The sequence below is a fragment of the Rattus rattus genome, chromosome 1 (genome assembly GCF_011064425.1).
Source record: "Rattus rattus isolate New Zealand chromosome 1, Rrattus_CSIRO_v1, whole genome shotgun sequence".
Classification (NCBI taxonomy): domain Eukaryota; kingdom Metazoa; phylum Chordata; class Mammalia; order Rodentia; family Muridae; genus Rattus; species Rattus rattus.
Window position 1 is genome coordinate 199,744,501 of NC_046154.1, and position 23,164 is coordinate 199,767,664.

Here is a 23,164-nt window from a genome sequence, read left to right on the forward strand (position 1 = left end):
CAGATATCATAATGTATGGTGCTTTAATTGCAGTGAATTTACCCATTTCCAAAGAAATTGTGACCAAGTGGCTAGAAGCCTCAGACCCTAAAATTCCTGGTGTGGTAACTGAGAAATGTGGTACATTCTGAGCCAGGTCAGAAAACGTCCAGTGTGTTACCTCTGAAAAATATGGTAGTTTCTGCTGGAGAAAGGAATAAGCCTTTTCTTATAATAGGTTTTCATGGAAAGATAACCTAGGCTTCTAGAAGTATGCAGGTATTATGGCAAGGTGTACCACTGGACCAATGAGTGACTGTTCAAACGGGACATAGAAGGCAATTTCTCGCCATTGAGAAATGAAATGAGGGTCATGCCAGCTCAAGGCCCCTAGTTGTTTCCCTCTGGTCAGCCAAAAAGTAACAAGCAGGCCAAATAACTGCAACCCAGTCTTGTTGAACTCATGCACACCACTGAAGGCAGTGCTGTTCTAGATTTGGCCGCAAATAAGCATCGTGTCCTGTCCTCAAATGTATGGTGTTACAAAATAACCACTGGCACTTATGGGTCTTTGCCTTCCGGGACAGTCAGGAAGATCTTGGGAATAAATGGACTAACTCCCAAAGGATTCATTATGCATCCAATCTATTATAGATGGGGATATCAAAGAAGAAATGAAAACCATGCCACATGTTTAGAAAAGATGCAAATTGATGCAGGAGATGCTTAGCTGCTACTGTTTCCATACATTAAGGGTAAAACCACTCCGGTAGAAAGAACAGGAGAATTTGGGAGTATCAGAAAACATGCGTTCTGACAAACAGTGTTTAACAATCAGAGGTCAAAATTAAAATTTCAAGCAAATGATGTTGAAATTCAAGACTTGGTAGATACAGCAACTGATATGACTTTGCTTGGAAAAATAATTCAGGGATTTAGAATGATGACTTCAATAGGTTTATGCACAGTCATTAAGTGTTGTAAATGATATCAAATAAAACTGAGTGTACTGTGGGTTAAATATGTGAGGTCGGGAGGGAAAACAGGGAATCTGGGATTTTGTGTGGATCACACACCCATAAATCTATGGGAATGGATCTTTTACAATAAGGGGGTACTCAAATTAACATCTTTACAATCCCCAAGACAGCTCATAGTGAAATTAAGAGTGGGGGAAAGTGGTAGATGCTTCTGGGAAGTTACTGATACATGTCATCAAAAAAAAAAAAATCATAGGCTGTGCCTATTGTCCAAATATAGGATATCGCAGAGATTGAATTTCCAGATTTATATGAGGGATCACTGCTGAAAAACCAGTGTACCTAACCCTTAAAATTGTTGAATAATAAGTGTACATAGGTAAATCAGTGGCATTTACAAAGGAAAAATTACTGGCATTTGAACATCTGGTACAAGAGAAGCTAGAGACTCAACACAGCTTACCAAACCATGGAACGGCTCTGTATATGTTATTTAAAAAAAAACAGAATTCAATAAAATGGAGAATGTTAACAGATTTAAGAGCAGTGGATAGGGCAATTCAGCCAGAGGGTCATTTATAGCCTGGAATTCCTTTACCTTCTTTATTACCTAAATCATGGCCTATGATAGGAAATTATTTAAAAGATTGCCTTTTCACAATCACTTTGCATGAGTATTACAGAAACAAATTGCTTTCTCAGTACCTACTTATAATAATAGTAGTTCAGTAAACACATATCATTGGAAAGTGTTCCTTCTCTGTAGTCCAATTTCTATGTATTCTCTTATCCCCAAGGCTCTGATATGAGTCATTCTTGCTATAGCCTTTGTTTCTCATGCTATTACTGCTAAATTTGTCATGAGGGATCTTATTATTACACAGCTTACTCTTACACATAAAAAATATAGAATTTCTGTAAGAAATTCAAATCATTTGACATCTATTAGATTCTCAACTTATTGGTCATCAAGTTTAGGATGTACATTGACACTCTAAACAATTTTATAAATCTCAGGAATGGATGATATATTAAAAACATCAACTTTGTTTTCAAAGAGGAAATATAAAACCATATGTTGTCAGAGTCCTTAAAGTTTTTTCATCCTGTTGTTTAGATTTAGCAAAGTTGAATTAATGATCATAATATAGAATTTGTAGATGCAACACTGATGTTTCCAGGGACCTTCTCTGTTCTGAGGGAGGCATGAAGACTAACATGGTTATGAGAAAGCATAAGTGTCAAAGCTTGGGTCTCCAAGCCACTTTTAGTACCATGTGTGGAAGAATAAATTACTCCATTCTCCACTGATTAAAGGTGACATATCTGGGACTAAACATACACATGTTCATACATACAATCTTGTACATACACACATGCATCCATACCCAATGAGCAAATTCCTTCAGACTTAAGCATGAACAGTTGCTTCATACAAGTTTGCCTCAATTGACAATTGATCTCATCATGTTTTTCCATTCAGATTTATAGTGACAGATCCCAGTATAACCAAGAAAATCACCATAGAATTCATTCAGGGTGCAGTTCAAATATAGAGAAAACACAAATCTTGTGTGTCTATTATTAAGAAATTTGTGTGACATTCATAGTTCACAACAGAAAGAATAATGTATGGATACACATACACAACAAAAATCTAAAATCACATGTGTTTGCTCAAAATAGAAGTATTTGTAATAGATTGCTTTGTTGAAGAGAAGTTTAGATTAAAGTTAAAATATGGAATGTTTTCATTCTGTAATTTGACCATCATGAAGTTTTCTGAACAAAATGTATCAAGTAAAATTGAGCTTGACCTGTTTTTTTTCTCACTCATCTTCTGACCACCACCTTGGAAATACTCGCAGAAAATGAAGCTGATATAGCAACCATGTCCAAAGAATGAACTCGGAGAAGCTCACTTAATATTCACTATAGATGCCATGTATAGCTTAAAATACATGACCCCGGGAGATTTACACAGGTTTCATACTTATGGTTTCAGAGAGACTAATAGAATCTCATAGCAACTGGAAATAGATGAAGATGTAATCATCAGAGATAAGATAAATGCATTACCATACCAGACTTCCAATGTGGGAAACAAACAGTATTTTAATTTTCAAATATCTCTGGTGGATGGTTGATCCCATATCCATAGATACAACTGTACCAGTTAAGAGCCTAGTAAGAATGCTATTGATCTATGCAAACCACATCTTATTATTATAAATCACATTTGACATTCTCTTTTTCAGTGCCTGATAAAACATTTTGTATTTTATAAAATATTATGACTTTTCAACCTTAAATCTGAAGTAACACAGGTAGTTATCAATAACTACCTTTTATCAATGTGTAGGCAATGAGTAGAAGCACTTCCATAGAAAACAGAAGGATCTCCTGTGATGAGGAGAAAAATTTATTTTACAAGAAAGCATCCTGAACCAAGAAGGTAAGAAATCTGACTCAAAAGAAGACAAAAACATGGGGGGAAAATTACCCAAATCAATTACTTTTCTCTTGCTGTGATAGACACAATGACCAAAAGTAACTGATAGAAGGAAGACTTTACTATGACTTAAAAGACCAGAGAAACAGAGACAAAGAGAGAGTTTACATTGAGATTGAGCAAGAACTTGAGAGGTCACATCTCAACTGTACATAAGAAGAAAGCATGAATTAGAAGTAAGGTCAGGCTACCTCCTATAAAATGTTATATCCTAAAGGTTCCATAACTTCCCAAACAGTCTACCAATCCAGTAGTCAAATCTGATAGCCTACACAAGACATTTCTCATTCTCATTTCACATATCGCTTAATTAGATACGAACTTATCTATTTTGTCACATGGCTGCTTACAAACCCTTATCACTAGGCTTCTTTTTTATTTTTCTTTACCTCTTTTCAATATTAATTTTCAAATACTGAAAGACCCCTAAAGTTTCTTGTTCTCATAAAGCAAGCACTCCCCATCCCTCTCTAAAGGACATCCTTCATCCCCAACAGAGCAAGCGTCTCACCTCAGATATATACCAAGGTGCCTGCATACTTCCTTTGACTTCTAACTGAGAAACCATAGCTTTCCCTTTTCCTTTTAGGCAATTCCCTTCTCATACCAGCTATGGAGACTTCTGCTTTTCTGCTGTTTGTTTGTTTGTTTGATTGTTTGGTTGTTTTTTTCTTTCTCCACAAATATTAATATAATTAGACTCAATTCCATTCTATTCTTATTTTAAATCCTGTTAAATGTTTTTTGTGTTCACTGATGATAGTATGCCATATTGTCCCAACTAATTTATTAGAAGAGACAGTCAGAAACTCCACAATCCATGTCACATCATACTGGAGAACTACCACCACTGTCTGTGCATCAATGGATATTCTGAAAATTTGAACCAAGTTTTGATATAAATGTAAAGTAAATCACACATTGCTACAACCCATATCAGCCCAGAAAAAGAACTCTGAAGTGTGTGTGTGTGTGTGTGTGTGTGTGTGTGTGTGTGTGTGTATTCTGACAGGTAAACAAATGTTTTTTAAACTATTCATGATGAATAAAGTAACAGAAAACATAGTAAGGCACCTGCCATTATTTATCTTGATTCTCCAGCAGTACTATTGGAAGGTGAATACTTGTTGAAGTCAGTAAGACAAAGAAACTGTCAAGGAAAATCTTTCTACCAGCTTTAATATTGTAGCTTCTATCTCACGTCTATCTTATATGGTCTTCTGATCCCTTGTGTTTCTGTGTATGTGCTCCTGGCAAAGTACTTCCATGGGCAATGAAAACTCAGTATCTGCTGCCTTACCTAATTTTTCCTTCTTATCAATTTCCACACTCATTTTTGAGGAAGTTTTATAACCAGCAATTGCTCATGGCTATCAAAACTCTTGCTATTTTCTTTTCTTGACTCCAGAATGGTGGTCTTAAAGGAGTTTCACACTCACAGCTTCTCGTTCTTTTAATTTGGGGCTTGAATTTAATGTCCTTGGTTTTATAGATGCTATACAATAATGAATACCTGATGTTGGTCATGTCATTTTTTGGATCTGAAGGGCACACATTGAAGTCTCGAGGTTCTTTTGTTTTAGACAAAGAATTTGGGCCAGGAATATGTGGATCCTGGTAGAATCAGAGACAGTGTTTTAAGGAACACAGGGATTTCAAATAAAGGAATTCTCCAGAGTTGGGAAAGTTTTGGGACTCTATAGAAAATGTTATAAAAATTTCCTGGATTTTCCACTAATCTGCCAGCATTTGGACCATCCTCGTAGATAGATTATTCCTTCGATACGATTTTTCTGTTTGAGGACATGTAATTTTGAATTGCAGAGATTTTCGGGGTTTGTTTGTTGTTTGTTGTTGTTTTGTCAACGGCTTTTTTAATGTGTATATCTTAAATCTAAATTTTCTGCCCTATTCTATCCACCTGATGATGAACAATTTTCTTAAGTTTATATTCACACAAGAAAGCAAGGAACCAAGGAGATATGTGTAAAGTAGAAAAACCTAGTGCAGTAAGGGGTATAGAGTTAATTTCCATGGTCACTCCAAAGTTGCTCTGTATCAACTCTACAGGGCTGTAGACCCATGACCTTTACAAGATGGCGAGTGGATAAATGTGTTTGTATTATTAGCCAGAAGACTTAATGTCAACTACAAATTCCACACTGTGACAACTAGAACCTAATTTCACACTACACATGCATAAAATGAAAAATAAATAATTAAACATTTCTTTTAATGTGAGACAACATACACTTTAGATTTAAGAAAAAAAAAGGTGAATTTGGCCATAATTCCATTCTTAAGAGTATGTTTTGAGAAATAGCAACATATTTCTCCAATTTGAAAAACTATTTCTTGAGATACTTGAGATCCTACTCCCTAAAACCTTCATTATCTTTTTAATTTCTCTGCTTAGTCTTTCTTAAGAGAACTCTACTTTTGTTTGATGTTGTGCTGGAGAATAAACTACTATTTTTTTTCTAAGAAGCAGATTCTTCAAATGTCACAAATGTCCAGAGTTTCTGTTATTGTTGTTGAATGGCCATTTAAAAATTATCACATATTTTGTTCACTTTGTGATTTAGTAGCTGAAATGTCTAATTATCAAATTGGCAGAATGTTGGAAATGCTCATGTTATGTCTTATTTCCCGGTTCATATCATAATCTTGGCACCTTCTCTGTTCGCCCTTTCAACTCTTTGTTTTTAAATTAGGTCACTACTGTGAAAGAAATATGTAATTACATGATAATAGTAGGAGAAAGTCTGACCTACTTGTAGCTAACTGAGTACTTCCATGATCCAGTGCCCATTTCCTTTAACCCCAGCATGAAAAACCCAATGACCATCAGACTACAGGAGTAAGCATATCTGTTGTCCATAAATCAGTGTTTTGTTCACTTCCTAGAGATTATTACTCACAGAAAATACTTTATTTGCATTTGCACTTAAGTTTCATGATGATGTTAAAATTTCATAGAATTTGTGTAGACTGGTTAAAATTTAAAGAGCCTATGAATTTTAATCTTACTAGTTGCCAACCACCATTTCATCAACATTTCCTTGGGTGATCCTGTGACACCAGTATTTTCAATAAGTAATATCCCTGTATTGATGAATGATCTCTAGGTTTCTATATTTAACCTGAAATTCATTCTGAATGAGCTCCTAAACCAACAACATGCCCGCCTAATTGTTATATTTTAAACTTCAGAAGCTCATATTTTAAACCAAAGGTATTATAATTTATGACTCTCTGTCTCTGTTTCTGTCTCTCTGCCTCTCTCTCTCTCTCTCTCTCTGCCTCTCTCTCTATCTCTATCTCTCTCTCTCTCTCTGTGTGTGTGTGTGTGCGTGTGTGTGTGTTTGTGTGTGTGCGTGTGTGTGTGCGTGTGTGTGTGTGTGTGTGTGTGTGTGTGTCAGAAGAGGGCATTCTGAAAATGCATGAAGCTTTACTCTTGTGAGCTATATATCCTGTATGCTCAAAGCTAAATTCTATCCTCTTCAAAAATAACTGTTAAACACTCTGCAATCTGTTCATCATACATGATTTCTTTTAAAAAATCAAGCTGAGTCTGTGGGTTTATCCATAAACAGTTTCCTTTCTTCAGCTTCAACCAAGCAGGACACTCTGGGCTTAGCCCTTAACTATTTCTTTCCCCCATATCTATGTTTGATTTTAACTTGAATTATGCCCCTCCATAAAATATAACTCTTCAGAACCCTTGGAACACAGGAGCCAAGGGGCAGTCTGAGACAGGATCCTTCCAGTTTCTGTCTGCACCCAGAACTGAATCTGAGCCATAGCCCCTGTGCCTGGATCCGCTGGGAGAGATCTGGTTTCTTACGAGTGCTGGCAAACAGACATACAGGAGGGTCAAGCCACTATCAAAAACAGCAAGACCATCTAACACCAAAGATAACCAGATGGTAAGAGGCAACTGCAAGAAAATAAGCACCAGAAACCAAAGCCATTTGACACCTTCAGAACCCAGTTCTCCCACCACAGCAAGTCCAGGATACCCCAACACACCAGAAAAGCAAGATTCTGACTTAAAATCATATTTCATGGTGATGTTAGATAAGTAAATAACTCCCTTAAAGAAATATAGGCAGAACAGGTAGTAGTGCTTAAAGAGGAAACACAAAAATCCCTTAAATAATTATAGAATAACAGAACAAAATAAGTGAAGGAATTGAAAAAAATCCAGGATCTAAAAATGGAAATAAAACCATAAAGAAATCACAAAATGAGATAACCTTGAAGATAGAAAACCTAGAAAAGAGATGAAGAGTGATAGATGCAAGCATCATCAACAGAATACAAGAGATAGAAGAGAAAATCTCAGGAGAAGATGATACATAGAAAACATTGACCTAACAGCCAAAGAAAATGCAAAACTTGAAAAGTTCCCAACCCAAAACATCCAGAAAATCCAGGGCACATTGAGAAGATCAAACCTAAGTATAATAGGTAAAGAAGAGAGCAAAGATTCCCAACTTAAAGGTTCAGTAAATATCTTCAACAAAATTATGAAAGAAAGCTTCCCTAATATAAAGAAAGAGATGTCCATAAATAAAAAAGAAGCATACAGAACTCCAAATAGATTAGAAAAAAAATCCACCCCTCACATAATAATAAAAACACCAAATGCACTAAACAAAGAAAAAAATATCAAAAGCAGTAAAAGAAAGAGGTCAAGTACATATCAGGGCAGACCTATCAGAATTACAACAGACATCTTACCAGAGACTATGAAAGACAGACAATCTGGGCATTTGTCACACAGACACTAAGAGAATACAAATGCCAGCCCAGGCAACTATATCCAGCAAAACTCTCTATTACAGTCCCACATGGGGGTGCATCCCGTATACAGCCACCAAACCCAGACAATATTGTGGATGCCAGGAAGTGCACGGTGACAGGATCCTGATATAGCTGTCTGCTGATAGGCTCTGCCAGAGCTTTACAAATACAGAGGCAGATGCTCGCAGCCAACTGAGAATAGGGTCTCCCATCGACGAATTAGAAAAAGGACTAAAGTAGCTGAAAGGGTTTGCCAGCCCATAAGAAGAACAATTCAACCAACCAACCTCCCCAGAGGTCCCAGGGACCAAGACACCATCCCAAGTGAACACAGGGATGGAACTATGACTCCATCTGTATACATAGCAGGGGATGATCTTGAAGGGCATCGGTGAGAGGAGAGGCCCTTGGTCCTGTCAAGGCTTGATGCCTTAGCGTAAGGGAATGTCAGGGCAGGGAGGTGTGAGGGAGCTGGTGGATGGGTGAGGGAGCACCCTCATAGAAGCAGGAGCAGGGGAATGGGGTGGGTGGAATAGTGGGTTTCTGGAGGGGAAACCAGGAAATAGGGTAACATTTAAAATGTAAATATCAAATGCATACAAAAATAACCCTTCAGTGATTATTCATTGTCCTATCAATTCTGATTGCAAGACCATAGAAACACAATGAAAAGACATCTATTTCCACCTTTTTAATATATTTTCTCTTACACTTTAGGAGTGATAATTTTGAAATATTTGTAAACCAACCTATGTATTCTTTGTCTTTGAAAGGGTCTATTACCACTAGTATATACTGTAGGAATTTGTGCATCTGTATGGTATGATATCAAGTAAATTTGCTGTCTGAAGTCTTACCTTTGTCCATCCAAGCTTGATCTTTCCCACTGTTTTTTTTCTTTTCTTTTCTTTTCTTTTTCAGACTGGGTCATCCTCTGTTTATTTCATTTTCTCACCAAGTTCTCACAGTGGTATGTTCAACCAGCTATAAGTCAGCTCACATGTAGACTTCACTCAAATTAGAAATATGCATCCCTGCCCATAGTCTCATGACACACCTGCTTCTAGAAGATCGTGGTGCAGATCATGCTATGATACAATCTTGTCAACATTTCTGGAAATTTTTATATAATCAACTTATTAATACGCAGTATGTAATTAGTGTCTATGTATGTAAGAGCACCACAGTACCTATAATTCCATCATGCAAATAGACTGTTGGGTGATTCATTTGACAGTGTTTCTGTGGTTCTTTAGTGAACATTTTGACTGCCTTGATAATGCCTCCTTGTATAAGCAGACATGAGTGTTGGTTCTTAGAACATATGACAGGAGGCTTCTTATTTTTAACAGTAATTGGTTATCCTCTATATATAACATGAAACAAACAGTCATTTTATATTTTCACTACAAATTGCCTAATTTCAGTTTCTCCAAAATGAATTCGTATTTGGCTATGTTTTGTGTTATGTTTTAGAAAACTTATATTTAATGTTTCTCCTAGCACACAGCTATAAACCACTATTGTAGGCAATATAAATATCCTAAGGTTTATTAGAGTTGTTTTTCTGTGAGTTGTGTTTTTCCTGTCAGTTTCCAACTTTCTTTAGCTCAAAAACAGAATAGACATTTCAGAAGAAAAGCAAATTAATGGGTGTCATAATTTTATAACATACAAATATCTGGAAACACAAAGTACAATACTTGGCATTCTGTATTGTCCCCATTGACGGTTTCATTTCTTTCTTTTTTTTTTTTTTTATAAATGAGGCAATTTATTAAGCCAGCATCCTTTGTTCTAATGCTTCTTGTTGGCAGCTGCCACCTGTCCGGCGACCCTGTCCAGATCTCTCTGTCCCTGAGGTGTTAGCTTGCGGCCCCCATCTTGGTCCTTTTCCACCATTTTCAGCCCTTCCAGGGCTTGTAGGACCCGGTGGGCCACACTCTTAGAGCCTCTGCTGAAGTGGCTGGGCCTGACACCGTTTCTCCGCCGTCCTCCGTAGATCTTGGTCATGGAACCAACCCCGGCACCACCACGGAGGTACAGGTACCGTGCTGTGGAAGCAGCTTGTGTGTAGGGGAAAGCTCTTTATGTTTGGCCAGCTTGACTGTGTCCACCCATTCGGGGACTTTCAGCATCCCAGACATTTTGAGGAAGGCTGCCAGAGCTCTGATGAACTCCTGCTGGTTAATGTCTTTTACAGTAACTCCAGGCATCGTGCGGCCTCTGCGATCCATGCCACTCACAAGCTAACTACTGTTGCTTTCAACTGTAAATTATAAACTAGGTGACTTACTCGGATCTTTCTAGTAGTTCTACAGTGACGGTGGGAAGTGATTCACATGCATGAATCGTTCAAATTGGGGAAGTGCAAACTGGACAATTAACAAAGGCATAACATTAATAGCATTAATATTAAGTGCTGCTCTAGGTTGGAAGGAGGTAGTAAAGCTAGTCAAAGAAACTCATAACATTAAGGCTAGAAATGAGAACAGCATGATTTATTGTATTATTCAGCCTAACAGAGACAACAATTGTTTGAAATCTTAAAACATAGCGGAGAAGTCTTCAAAGTTCTGTGTAAGATTTAAAATTATATTTACAGACTTTCCTTGAAAGTATAACACAGATTAGATTTAAAATAAAAGCTCTCTCTCATTTGGTCCATTTGTTAAGAGCATTTATAGGTCGCAGCCTTCTCTCTCATAGAATTGCCAGCAATGATTTTAGGACTCAATGTAAATCTGTTCATGTCTGCTCCATGTAATTTGCATAAGAAATTGACAGCTCATTAGAAATGATGAAAGCATAATTATGAAAACAAACTGAGAAGAAAGGATGCTGTCTCAGCTGGGGACTTAGTACTAAGTGTTTACTTTCCTTCACACTGTCAACTTGTTTTTATGGACATTAATTAGGTTGTTTTCCCCTAGAATTTTCATTCTAAGAAGTCAGATAATGAAATGGAAATATACACAAGGAAAACTAGTATGAAACACTATATACAGGACCAGGAGTGGTCAAATAACAATGATGACTTACCACTATGATTCCAAGTTAAGGATATAGTGTTAATGTTAAATTTATTCCAAAAGATATACAATTTCATAAAATTATATTGTAAACATTAAATGTGTTTCTTGAATTACAAATATACTAACAATCCCTTGAGGATTCTAATGGTATTTGTACTGATATAAATTGATACCAAAGCAAGACATGATGAGTGGTTCACACCATTTATTTTAGTAAAGGAGAAGCTGGATTATAAGGATGTTGTGAGCTTGAGGCTAGCCCGGGCTATATAATAAGTTCCAGGTCAGCTAGAGCTATATGATCGTGACTCAAGGCAGAGAAAGATATCCATACCAAGTGCTTTTTCATTAATTAACTTATTACTGTTTCATTAATTAATGTACATTTACTGCCCTTATCAAAATTTTTCTTAAAAGAAAAAGTAAAAAGACATAAGATTTTAAAGTTCAAGAGTGACAGAGCTTGGAAAATGAAGAAGGTGATTGAGGTATAGAGATGAAAACCTGAACTGAGTTTTCAGGCTCCTAAGAAGTTGAGTGTGACCATATGCCCTGGTGACCCTAACACTTGAGAAAATAGAGATGGGAGGAAAAGACAGGTGAGTCTTGGAGCCTTGATGACTAATGCGTCTGGCTAAAATAGTGAGTTTAGACCCCACATGAACATACATAGACACTGCACACTAAGCACACACATATGCACATGCACACACATAGAGAGAGAAAGAGAGCGAAAGTGTGTGTGTGTGTGTGTGTGTGTGTGTGTGTGTGTGTGTGTGAGAGAGAGAGAGAGAGAGAGAGAGAGAGAGAGAGAGAGAGAGAGGGAGAGGAGGAGGAGAGAGAGCTAAACCTACTGTACATAAGATTCACAGAGTTCAGGGATGCCTCTGTACTATGACATTTTGGAGAAGATTGTTTGGTTTGATGTTTTGGATAGGTTCTCATTGTGTAACCATTACTGATCTGAAACTTATTCTCCAGTGCTTTCTGACTTGAATTTGTGGTGATCCACCTGCCTCTGTCTTCTGAGTGCTGGGACTATACCAGATGCTATCACACCCACCTGACTACTATGATGTAAAGAGTTAAAATGATGTTCATTCACAGGATTAAAAATGGGCAATATGTGATTAGATAATTGTATCAGTCATGGTTTTCTAGAAGAACAGAACTGAGACAAAAATTATATATAATAAGGAATTATTACAGTGGTTAACTGGCTGTACACCATCTAGTAGTATACCAATGAAAGGGCAAGAATCCATTAATTAGTTGTTCAGTCCTTGAGGCTGAATGTCTCACCTATTCTTCAGCATATGCAGGAAATAATAAAATGTTGGTTCTAATATCAGATAAGAAGTGATCTTTTCAGTAACAGTAAGCAGGCAAAGAGCAAAAATTTCCTTCATCCATGTTCTTTATGTAGGCTACCAGATCAAGGTAAAGCCTAGATTAAAGGTGAATCTTCACACCTCCAAAGGTCCAGATTAAAGGTCAGTTTTCCTGCTTCAAATGATTAAATTAAGAAAAATCTCTCAGAGGTGTAACTAGACTCTTCCTTTTCTTTAATTCCAAATGTAGTCAAACTGGCACCAAGAATAGTTATCACCATAATGCATAAAAGAATAAATACACTTACAATTTTTATAATCTTTTTATGGATATATGTGAAAATGAATAATTTTTTATATTAAGAAAAGGAAAATTGAAGTGACATTAAGAGTTAGCATGTCATCTGGTCCTGATGAGGTAGAGATTCTGTTCTATAGATGACAGAATACATGTTTGAATCATGAGATGCCAGTACGTTCAGGATTGAACACTGGATAAACATATGCAGAATCTGATACTGAGTCCTGCAAATCTCTCCCTAGTGTGTGCATAACTCTTCTGTTTACATGTATGTATGCATGTGTGACATCAAGGTACTTGGTACCCAGGAAGTTCAGAAGAGGGTGTCAGATTTCCTGGAATTGGAGCAGTAAACAGTTGTGAACTGTCATGTGGGTATACTGGTCCAAGGAACTGTACCTGGGCCCTCTATCAGAGCAAATAGTACTCTTAGATATTGAGCCATCTTTCCGACATCCCTAGATGGGTAAGTTTTAGGAAATCACAAAGTGTAAGAGTTATGGGGAAAACATACTACAGTTAAAACAACAAGCCATGATCTTTGAAGACAGCAGCAGTCCAATTTGCTCACTAACTGTTGAACGGCAGGTGTATGAAAAACTCTGAGCTGCCCATGCAAAAATAGTGCACAGATAACCAGAATAAATAAACATTCCAGTGAATGCTGTAGTGTTTCTACAAATACTGAAACCAGAGCCCATACCCATTAAATGATTATGATGAAACAATAAAAAGAAGAAAATGGAAAAACAAAATTAATAATTGTGAAGAAAGAATAAAGATGCCTAAAAAATGTTACTGACACAACGGAGAGTATAATTTTAAAGTAAGTGAATTCTTAAAAGCTGGAAAGTAGAGAAAACCATGAGCTGTACATAAGATAGAAGAAAGAAAATAACTCTTAACACTTATGTGACTCCTCCATTTCACTTTTCAGATATTACTTCCAAATGCTTTTATAACTATAATCATGATAATAAGTATTATGTTGAAGAATCCTACCAAAAATTGGAATATAAAAAAATGAATAAAATTCCAGAAATAAGATGTATGGTATTTGAGAGGAGGGGAAGAAAAGAGAGAATGAAAGACATATAGCTCAGTCATACCTGGGAGTTGCCCACAAATCAAAACATAAGAGACAAATCAGAGAGGCAAGTGCTCTAGCTAACCATTGAATAGAGAACGGGGACCCTAATGGTGGAGTTAGAGAAAGGACTGAAGGAGCTATAGGGATTTTCAACCCTATAGGAAGAACAACAATATCAACCTACCAGACCCCACCCCCGCTGAGCTCCCGGAGACTAAACCGCCAACCAAAGAGTACACATGGAGGGACCCATGGCTCCAGCCACATATGTAACAGAGGATGGCCTTATCGGGCATCAATGAGAGGAGAAGTTCATGACCCTGTGAAGGCTCAATGCCCCAATATAGTGGAAAGCCAGGGCAGGGAGATGGGAGGGAGTAGGAGGGTGGGTAGGGGAACACTTTCATTGAGGCAGGAAGAGGGGGGGAGAGATAAGGGGACTTCAGAGGGGAAATCTGGAAAGGAGATAACATTTGAAAGGTAAGTAAAGAAAATATCCAATAAAAATGTTTTCTTTAAAAAAAGAAAGAAAGAAAAAGAAAAGAAAATAGACCGAGGAAGATTTTCATCCAGTTTTAACAGCTAACATCTAAGTATTGTATGAATTCCTGTTGCTTATGCATTATCACAGAAGCAGTGATTTGGGAAACAATATCCAAAGTCTAATAGACACATAATTGGAGTTTCAGAAACAGGACTCAAAATAGTTTTGAATTTTCAAAGCATTATAGCTTTAAAATTCCTATAAATTGGTGGAAAAATAAATGCAAAGATCCAACAAACTTGTTGGCATTAGAATGATAAATCCATGGTGTAGATGAACCTATGAGTCTTGTGAAAATTCATCAGTCTAGATTATGATACAGAAAGGAATTTTATCCCAATATTCTAAGGACTACCAATTTATTTTCAGGAGTGAAAATAGAAGAGAAATATGCTTCATATGACAAAAGAAAAAAATTAAAATATTCATAGTCAAAAAAATATTCATAGTCTATAATAGTGAGGACAAATAATGTTATTTAAAACTGAATAAAAATGTAGGTCATTGGTTACTGGCAACCAGGATCTTTTGAGACTTACAGAAGGAAATTTGTCACAAACAAAGGACATACAAGAAAGTCTGAAGTACCAACAGAACCAAAAGCTGGTTCTTTGAGAAAATCAACAAGACAGATAAACCCTTAGCCAGACTAACCAGAGGACACAAAGAGTGTGTCCAAATTAATAAAATCAGATATGAAAAGGGAGACATAACAACAGAATCAGAGGAAACTCAAAAAATCGTCGGATCCTACTACAAAAGCCTATATTCAACAAAACTTGAAAATCTGCAGGAAATGGACAATTTCCTAGACAGATACCAGGTACCGAAGTTAAATCAGGAACAGATAAACCATTTAAACAACCCCATAACTCCTAGAGAAATAGAAGCAGTCACTAAAAGTCTCCCAACCAAAAAGAGCCCAGGTCTAGATGGGTTCAGTGCAGAATTCTATCAGACCTTCATAGAAGACATCATACCAATACTGTCCAAACTATTCCACAAAATTGAAACAGACAGAGCACTACCAAATTCTTTCTATGAAGCAACAATTACTCTTACACCAAAACCACAGAAAGACCTAACAAAGAAAGAGAACGTCAGACCAATTTCGCTTATAAATATTGACGCAAAAATACTCAATAAAATGCTTGCAAACCAAATCCAAGAGCACATCAAAACGATCGTTCAAGAACATATCAAAACAGTTATCCATCATGAAAAGTAGGTTTCATCCCAGGGATGCAGGGATGGTTAAATATACGAAAAACCATCAATGTAACCCATTATATAAACACACTAAAGGGTAAAAACCACATGATCATTTCATTAGATGCTGAGAAAGCATTTGACAAAATTCAACACCTCTTCATGACAAAAGTCCTGGAAAGAACAGGAATTCAAGGCCCATACCCAAACATAGTAAAAGCCATATACAGCAAACCAGTAAGTAACATTAAAATAAATGGAGAGAAATTTGAAGCAATTCCATGAAAATTAGGGACTAGAAAAGGCTGCCCACTCACTCCCTACTTATTCAATATAGCTCTTGAAGTTTTAGCCAGAGCAATCAGACAACAAAAGAAGATAAAAAGGATACAGATTGGAAAGGAAGAAGTCAAAATATCACTCTTTGCAGATGGTGTGATAGTATATTTAAGTTATCCAAAAACTTCCACCAGAGAACTACTAAACCTGATAAACACCTTCAGCAAAGTGGCTGGGTATAAATTTAACTCAAATAAGTCAGTATCCTTCCTCTACACAAAAGAGAAACAAGGCGAGAAAGAATTTAGGGAAACGACACCCTTCATAATAGACCCAAATAATATAAAGTACCTCGGTGTGACTTTAACCAAGCAAGTAAAAGATCTGTATGATAAGAACTTCAAGCCTCTGAAGAAAGAAATTAAAGAAGACCTCAGAAGATGGAAAGATCTTCCATGCTCATGGATTGGCAGGATTAATATAGTAAAAATGGCCATTTTACCAAAAGCGATCTACAGATTCAATGCAATCCCCATCAAAACTCAAATCCAATTCTTCATAGAGTTAGACAGAACAATTTGCAAATTCATCTAGCATAACAAAAATCGCAGGATAGCTAAAACTATCCTCAACAATAAAAGAACTTCCAGGAGAATCACTATCCTTGAACTCAAGCAATATTACAGAGAAATAGTGACAAAAAAAAAAACTGTATAGTGTTGGTACAGATACAGACAGATAGACGGGTAGAATAGGACTGAAGACCCAAAAATGAACCTACATACCTATGGTTACTTGATTTTTGACAAAGGAGCCAAAACCATCCATTGGAAAAAGAATAGCATTTTCAGCAAATTGTGCTGGTTCAACTGGAGGTCAACATGTAGAAGAATGCAGATTGATCCATTCTTATCACCCTGTACAAAGCTTAAGTCCACGAGGATCAAGGTCCTCCACATCAAACCAGATACAGTCAAACTAATAGAAGAAAAAGTGGGGAAGAATCTCGAACATATGGGCTCTGAAGAAAATTGCCTAAAAAAACGCCAATGGCTTATGCTGTAAGATCAAAAATCGACAAATGGGATCTCATAAAACTACAAAGTTTCTGTAAGGCAAAGGACATTATTGATAGGACAAAATGGCAACCAACAGATTGGGAAAAAAATCTTTACCAATCGTACCACTGATAGAGGGCTTATATCTAAAATATACAAAGAATTCACCAAGTTAGACTGCAAGGAGACAAAGAACCCTATTAAAAATGAGGTTCAGAGCAAAACAAAGAATTCACAGCTACGGAATGTCGAATGGCTGAGAGACACCTAAAGAAATGTTCAACATCTTTAGTCATAAGGGAAATGCAAATCAAAACAACCCTGAGATTCCACCTCACACCAGTCAGAATGGCTAAGATCAAAAACTCCGGTGACAGCAGATGATGGCGAGGATGTGGATCCCTGTCGAAGGAATCAGAGAAAGGACTGAAAGAGCTGAAGGGTCTTGAGACACCATATGAACAATAATGCCAACCAACCAGAGCTTCCAGGGACTAAGTCACTAGCCAAAGACTATACATCGACTTATCCTGGGCTCCAACTGCATAGGTAGCAATGAATAGCCTAGTAAGAGCACCAGTGGAAGGGGAAGCCCTTGGTCCTGCCAAAGCTGGACCCCCAGTGAACGGGATTGTTGGTTGGAGGGCGGTAATAGGGGTAGGATGGGGAGTGAATCACCCATATAGAAGGGGATGGGGAGTGAAACACACATATAAAAAGGGATGGGGAGGGGTTAGGAGAATGTTGGCCTGGAAACCGGGAAAGAGAACAACATTTGAAATGTAAATAATTAATACCCAATTTAATAAAGATGAAAAAAAGAAGAAGAAAGAAAACAGTAGAGTCTAACAAATGTAAAGTGAGTACAAAAATGCTAATTTCTCAACTTTTTTTATTATATCATTATAAAATTGGAAATAAGAAATCAGCATGGCCATGTGGATTAAAACTTTATTTTCATTTAACATTTATAGCACAGCGGTATACAAACGCTCTTATTTCAGAGTCTTATTGTCTTAAGCTGATGTTAATATGTCATCTGTATTGTATTTTCTCAGAGAAAAAACAGTTATGAATGAAAGGATACTGAAAAGAAATCAACTGACACTCTGAAATTATACTGAGATTGCAGAAAATATACATGAAGTCCAACGGAGAAAAGGGAAACTAGCTGGACATTTGACATGGTTATAAATATTTTGGCAATTTAAAAAATTCACATTCAGTGTAAATAAATTAACAACTTAGAATTTGCTAGAGATAGGTAAATCCATGTTTCATGGAAAATAAATACAATGTCAAAACTGGCAAAATGGTAAGTTTTTTGTGTTGAAAGGATATTTTTAAGAAATTTAAGACTGTTACAAGTTCTTTCTCTGTCTCTCTGTCTGTCTCTCTGTCTCTGTCTCTCTCTCTCTCTCTTTCTCTCTTTCTCATGTATGTATGTATGTATGTGTCTGTGTGTTTGTGAAATCACATACAATTTCTTTATTTTAATTTTCATACAACAATTTCAAGTAAGTGACTTCAATGAGAGGGGATGTTGAAAATACAAATTTCACTCTTAATTTCTAAGTCTGAATGGTATTTCCATTAAAATAAACCAAGAGACTAGAGCAAATGGGTAGTTGGTACTGTGACAGGGACCAATGTCCAAGGAAAGAGGGATATGTGGTCACCAGAATCAAATGAAATGAAACCATGCACTCAAACTCTAGTCAGATATGGATTCTGGAAGTGAGCTGTACCATTGAGGACAGAACAGAGTATCTAATCTCTTTTCTGTGACGGACCTATACAGGAATTTATTTAACTATGACCCAAAAGGAGGACAGAATACAGATGAGATGTGGCTTGACCTATGAGGCACAATGTAATACAAGCCTGGCCTGGTGATTTTTTTCAGTAGTCTTCTTGAAATGATGTTATTTAGGTACATTATGTTTGAATCATGGATATATTGTCTTAATTTTTTCTCTCTCCCTGTTAGCCATTCTATCAGTCCCATAAGAAGATCACTTCTACAGTCCACTCCTTAGTCACAATGCCTCATTCTCACAGAGAAAGCTTCAGTCCCTTGAACTTCTCCTCAAACCATTAACTTCAGGTGCACATGGTAGAGATGGTAAATCCTTGCTGAGCAATAAGTGAATCCTCCAGATATTTTGTGCCCAACATGTACTGGTATTATTAGAAATTTGCAACTAGAAAAATAAAGATATGGTTAAAGATTTGAAAAATATTACTAATAGGCTATATGTATGTTTCTGTGTATGTACATATGATGTGTGTATGCCTGTGTTTCCCAGAAAAGGGCAAGCTAGTCCTGGAGCTGGAGTTACAGGTGTTTATGAGCCTGATGTGGGAGCTGAAAACTGAACTCAAGTCCTCTATGTGTGAAACAAGGACTCCTACATTCATTATGAGAACTGGAGACTTGGGCTAGTAAAAGCCCAGCAGTTTATTTAGGGCTTCTTGGGAAGTTGGGGGTCTGATTAGGAAAAAGAAAAAAAAATGCCTAATACATCAGGCTAGCTACATTGAGTTTTGCAAGGAGATAAAGACTTTCTACACATCTTACATACTCTTCTCCCTAAAATCCCCATTACTGTGGGACTTAAGACTCCTACCCTTATTTCCTGCTTCATGAGCACAGACATGTAATAGACTGCTAGCAGTTTTGAACCTTAAGGTAAACTAAAAGGTCTCCAGGCACACAGAACCCAGCTGCTAAGTAGGTAAGAGTGACTGAGTCTGGTTTTCCTGTGACAGCCCCATCCTCTATTGCTGAGTCACATCCACAGCCCATTTATTTTTGTTTTTATTTTTGAATACAGAATGATAGAACATGGTAACCAATAAGTATTTTTAGTGATTGTATCTAATATTGATTCCAAATAAAAGAAAGATGATCAGGTTCTTTGATGAGTTCTTTGTTGATTCAAATATGTTTCAATCCCAGTTGTACTCCCAAGCCAGCTAGCAAGCCAGGCTCTAGCTCATTTTGGGAACATTCGAGGAATTCATTTGTGATACTGTTTTCTCAATACATCTGTCTGGGATCTGATCTGAAATGTCACATGGACTCCATGTATTCCTCTAGGTATTACTCCATGTATCTTTCCTTCCATTGTTTATTGCACAGTGCTCAAATTCAGAATGAAATCCTAACCATTTCCATAAGAATCTAAGTGAAAGTCATCTGGATGTCTTGGCTGCTTTTCAGCTCAAAATTAAAAAGCAATAACCTTGCTTGGTGTATATGTAGCTTCAAAGCTACTGAACAAGAGATTTGTTTGTTTTTAAACTTGAAGGGATTTCAAAGATTGGGAGGGGGTGTTCTTGAGTGGAAAGTTTCCTTTATATCTACGTTTTATTGTTTGTACTGTGCGAATTACATGTGGGCTAAATGGCTAGTTGTTCTTCATTATCTCTAGTTCTTTTCAATATTCCATTACCTTGTAGCTTGGCCCAAAACTGTGTTGGTTGAACTTCTCACATTCCAATAGCCTCTTCAATGTGTGTAAAGACAGAACACATAGAGTTCAAACAGAAATCATCACGAGTCTTGGTTCAAGCAAGTCTAGACATTGACATAGAGAAAGTGAAGCCATGTGACATGATGAGCTATAAGCCAACATTTGTCTTTATACAAGCTGCTACACTCTGCTAAGTTTGGCCACAAAGAGGTTTTGCTGATGGCCAGTCACATGCTTGCCCTCCTTTCTGAGAATAGCTACCATCTTCATTGTGAGTACAGCTATTCTTGCTGAAAGGTGACAGAGCTATGCTCTGGAAGTCAGATGGCTTGCTTCATGACCTGTTGTAGAGTTTCAGGCTTGTACCTCATGGGAAAACTTATTATTTTAAATCTTCATTCCATATTATAACTATTTTTAATTAAAGTTTAAAACATGGTAGCCAATTTCTAATTTTTTAAATGCATGTCTGTCTAATATTCATTCTAAGTAAAAGAGTGATGGATACTTTATGAGCTCTTCTTTGGGAAGTAAAATATATTGCATTCTAGTTGTATTCCCAAGCCAGCTAGCCATGATGCGAGGAGCATGCTGTAGCCCATTTGGTGAACACTTAAAGAAGACATTTTTGATACAAGAAATGTTTGCTCAATACATCTGCCTGGGCTCCTTTGAAATCTTACATTGAGTCTATGTATTCTCATCACAGCTTGGTGATGTTTCCCTCCATTTTTTTCCGTGTATAGTGCATAGATTTAGAATTTCAGCTAAAATGAGCAGATTCCCATGATTTTTAATCCTTTCTATCAAGATGGTATTTTATTATGTTTTTCTGAATGACCAAATTCTGATGTCTTTCTGCCTTTTATCAGGAACCTCTGTGTAGACTCATCATTCGGTTGTCAAAGGATGACCAATGGTCTCCTGTATAACTAGAACTTGAATACACAGCAAAGCAACCTAATATGGAATTGCCAGGGTTATCTCAAAACATTTACAGGAGTCAACTCCTGGAAGATAGAGACAGATGGACACAGTCACACAGAGAGAGACCCACAGAGAGAGAGAGAGAGAGAGAGAGAGAGAGAGAGAGAGAGAGAGAGAGAGAGAGAGAGACTGAGCGAGAGAGAGATTTTATTTATTTTTATGGATATGAATGTTTTACATGGAATGTATAAATGTGCACCACTTACAAACACCAGGTACTCATTGAGAGTAGAAGAAGGAATTCAGTCCCATAGAACTGGAGTTACAGATAAATTTGAGCTGCCATGTGGATTCTGGGAACTGAAAACAATCTGAGGAACTTGTATTTAAGCATTAGGAAGGTTGAGAATCCCTGTTCTACAGTAACAAGTATTCTAACCAGCACTGATTCATTGCTCTAGGCCTCTGTGTTAACTTCTTAATTCAGAAAAAAAATGATTTGATAACAATATTACCTTAATCAAAATTTATATTTTGTGGTTTATCAAAGAAAACCCCTGATATACATGCGAACCTATGTACATATGTATGAGTGTATAAACTTCATTTGTAAATGGAATGAATGTTACTTTTCCAAGAGTTATTTATAAATCAATTGATTTGAGATATTGCATCCTGACAGCATAGTGTTTTAAATAATTATATGACTTTAATAAGTTGAATGGAAAGGAAAACCATGAAATGGTTGAAGTATGAGAGGAGATGAATTTTCAAGTCCTTTTTTCACTACTTGTAATGTTTTTCTTCTGCTAATAGGGCTGACATATTAACAAATATTTGTGTATCTATTCATTTATTCATTATGTATGTATGTATTATTTATTTGTTTATTTGTTGCTGCATGAGGAAACGTGGAATGAGAGAAAAATAAAAACAATTATTCTTTTTTTTCTTTTTTGGGAAAGCATTCAGTCATTATTATGTTGTTTGTGCACTGGTTAGATGATCTGAAACTACCCTGGTAGTGACATGCTCATTCTAAGGCACAAGTTTGTTAAAATCAATGCTAATGTTAAAAGTAGTGAGTGAAGCAGTGGCATGTATTGGTTTTCATGATCTCAGCGAAATTTTGTTGGTCAATATGGTGAAAATAATTTTTACTAATATGGTCTGCATGTTTTACATAATCATGTGACATTTTATCATTGCTGATAAGAGGATATATTTAAAATGTTACCAAAAGAAGAATGTAAATATAGTCACCGATATAAGAAAGGGATAAGAGCTAGAGAGATGGCTCAGTGATTAAGAGCACTGACTGTTTCTCCAGAGGTCCCGAGTTCAAATTTCACCAACTACATGATAACTCACAACCATCATGGCTTCTTCTGTTGTGTCTGAAGACAGGTACAGTGTACTTATATACAATAAATATTTTTTAAAAAAAGAGAAAGAAAGAAAGAAAGGGATAAAAATCACTGAATCAGTATATTGACACTGGTTTGGATTCCAGGAGGGAATAATTTTCTATAACATCTCAAATGCTTTCAGACTGTGCAGCCCACATAATTTCTGTCATGATGAATCAAGTATCCTATTGTCATGCAAGGAAAGCTATAGACTATACATAA

General features: G+C 36.6%; 1 protein-coding gene and 1 pseudogene across 1 annotated transcript in view; both read right to left on the reverse strand.

The window, feature by feature from the left end:
* Positions 1 to 23,164, reverse strand: part of Rassf3 (Ras association domain family member 3) — a 472,172-nt gene that overhangs the window by 315,384 nt on the left and 133,624 nt on the right. The window lies entirely within an intron of this gene.
* On the reverse strand, positions 10,068 to 10,496 carry LOC116909519 (annotated as a pseudogene).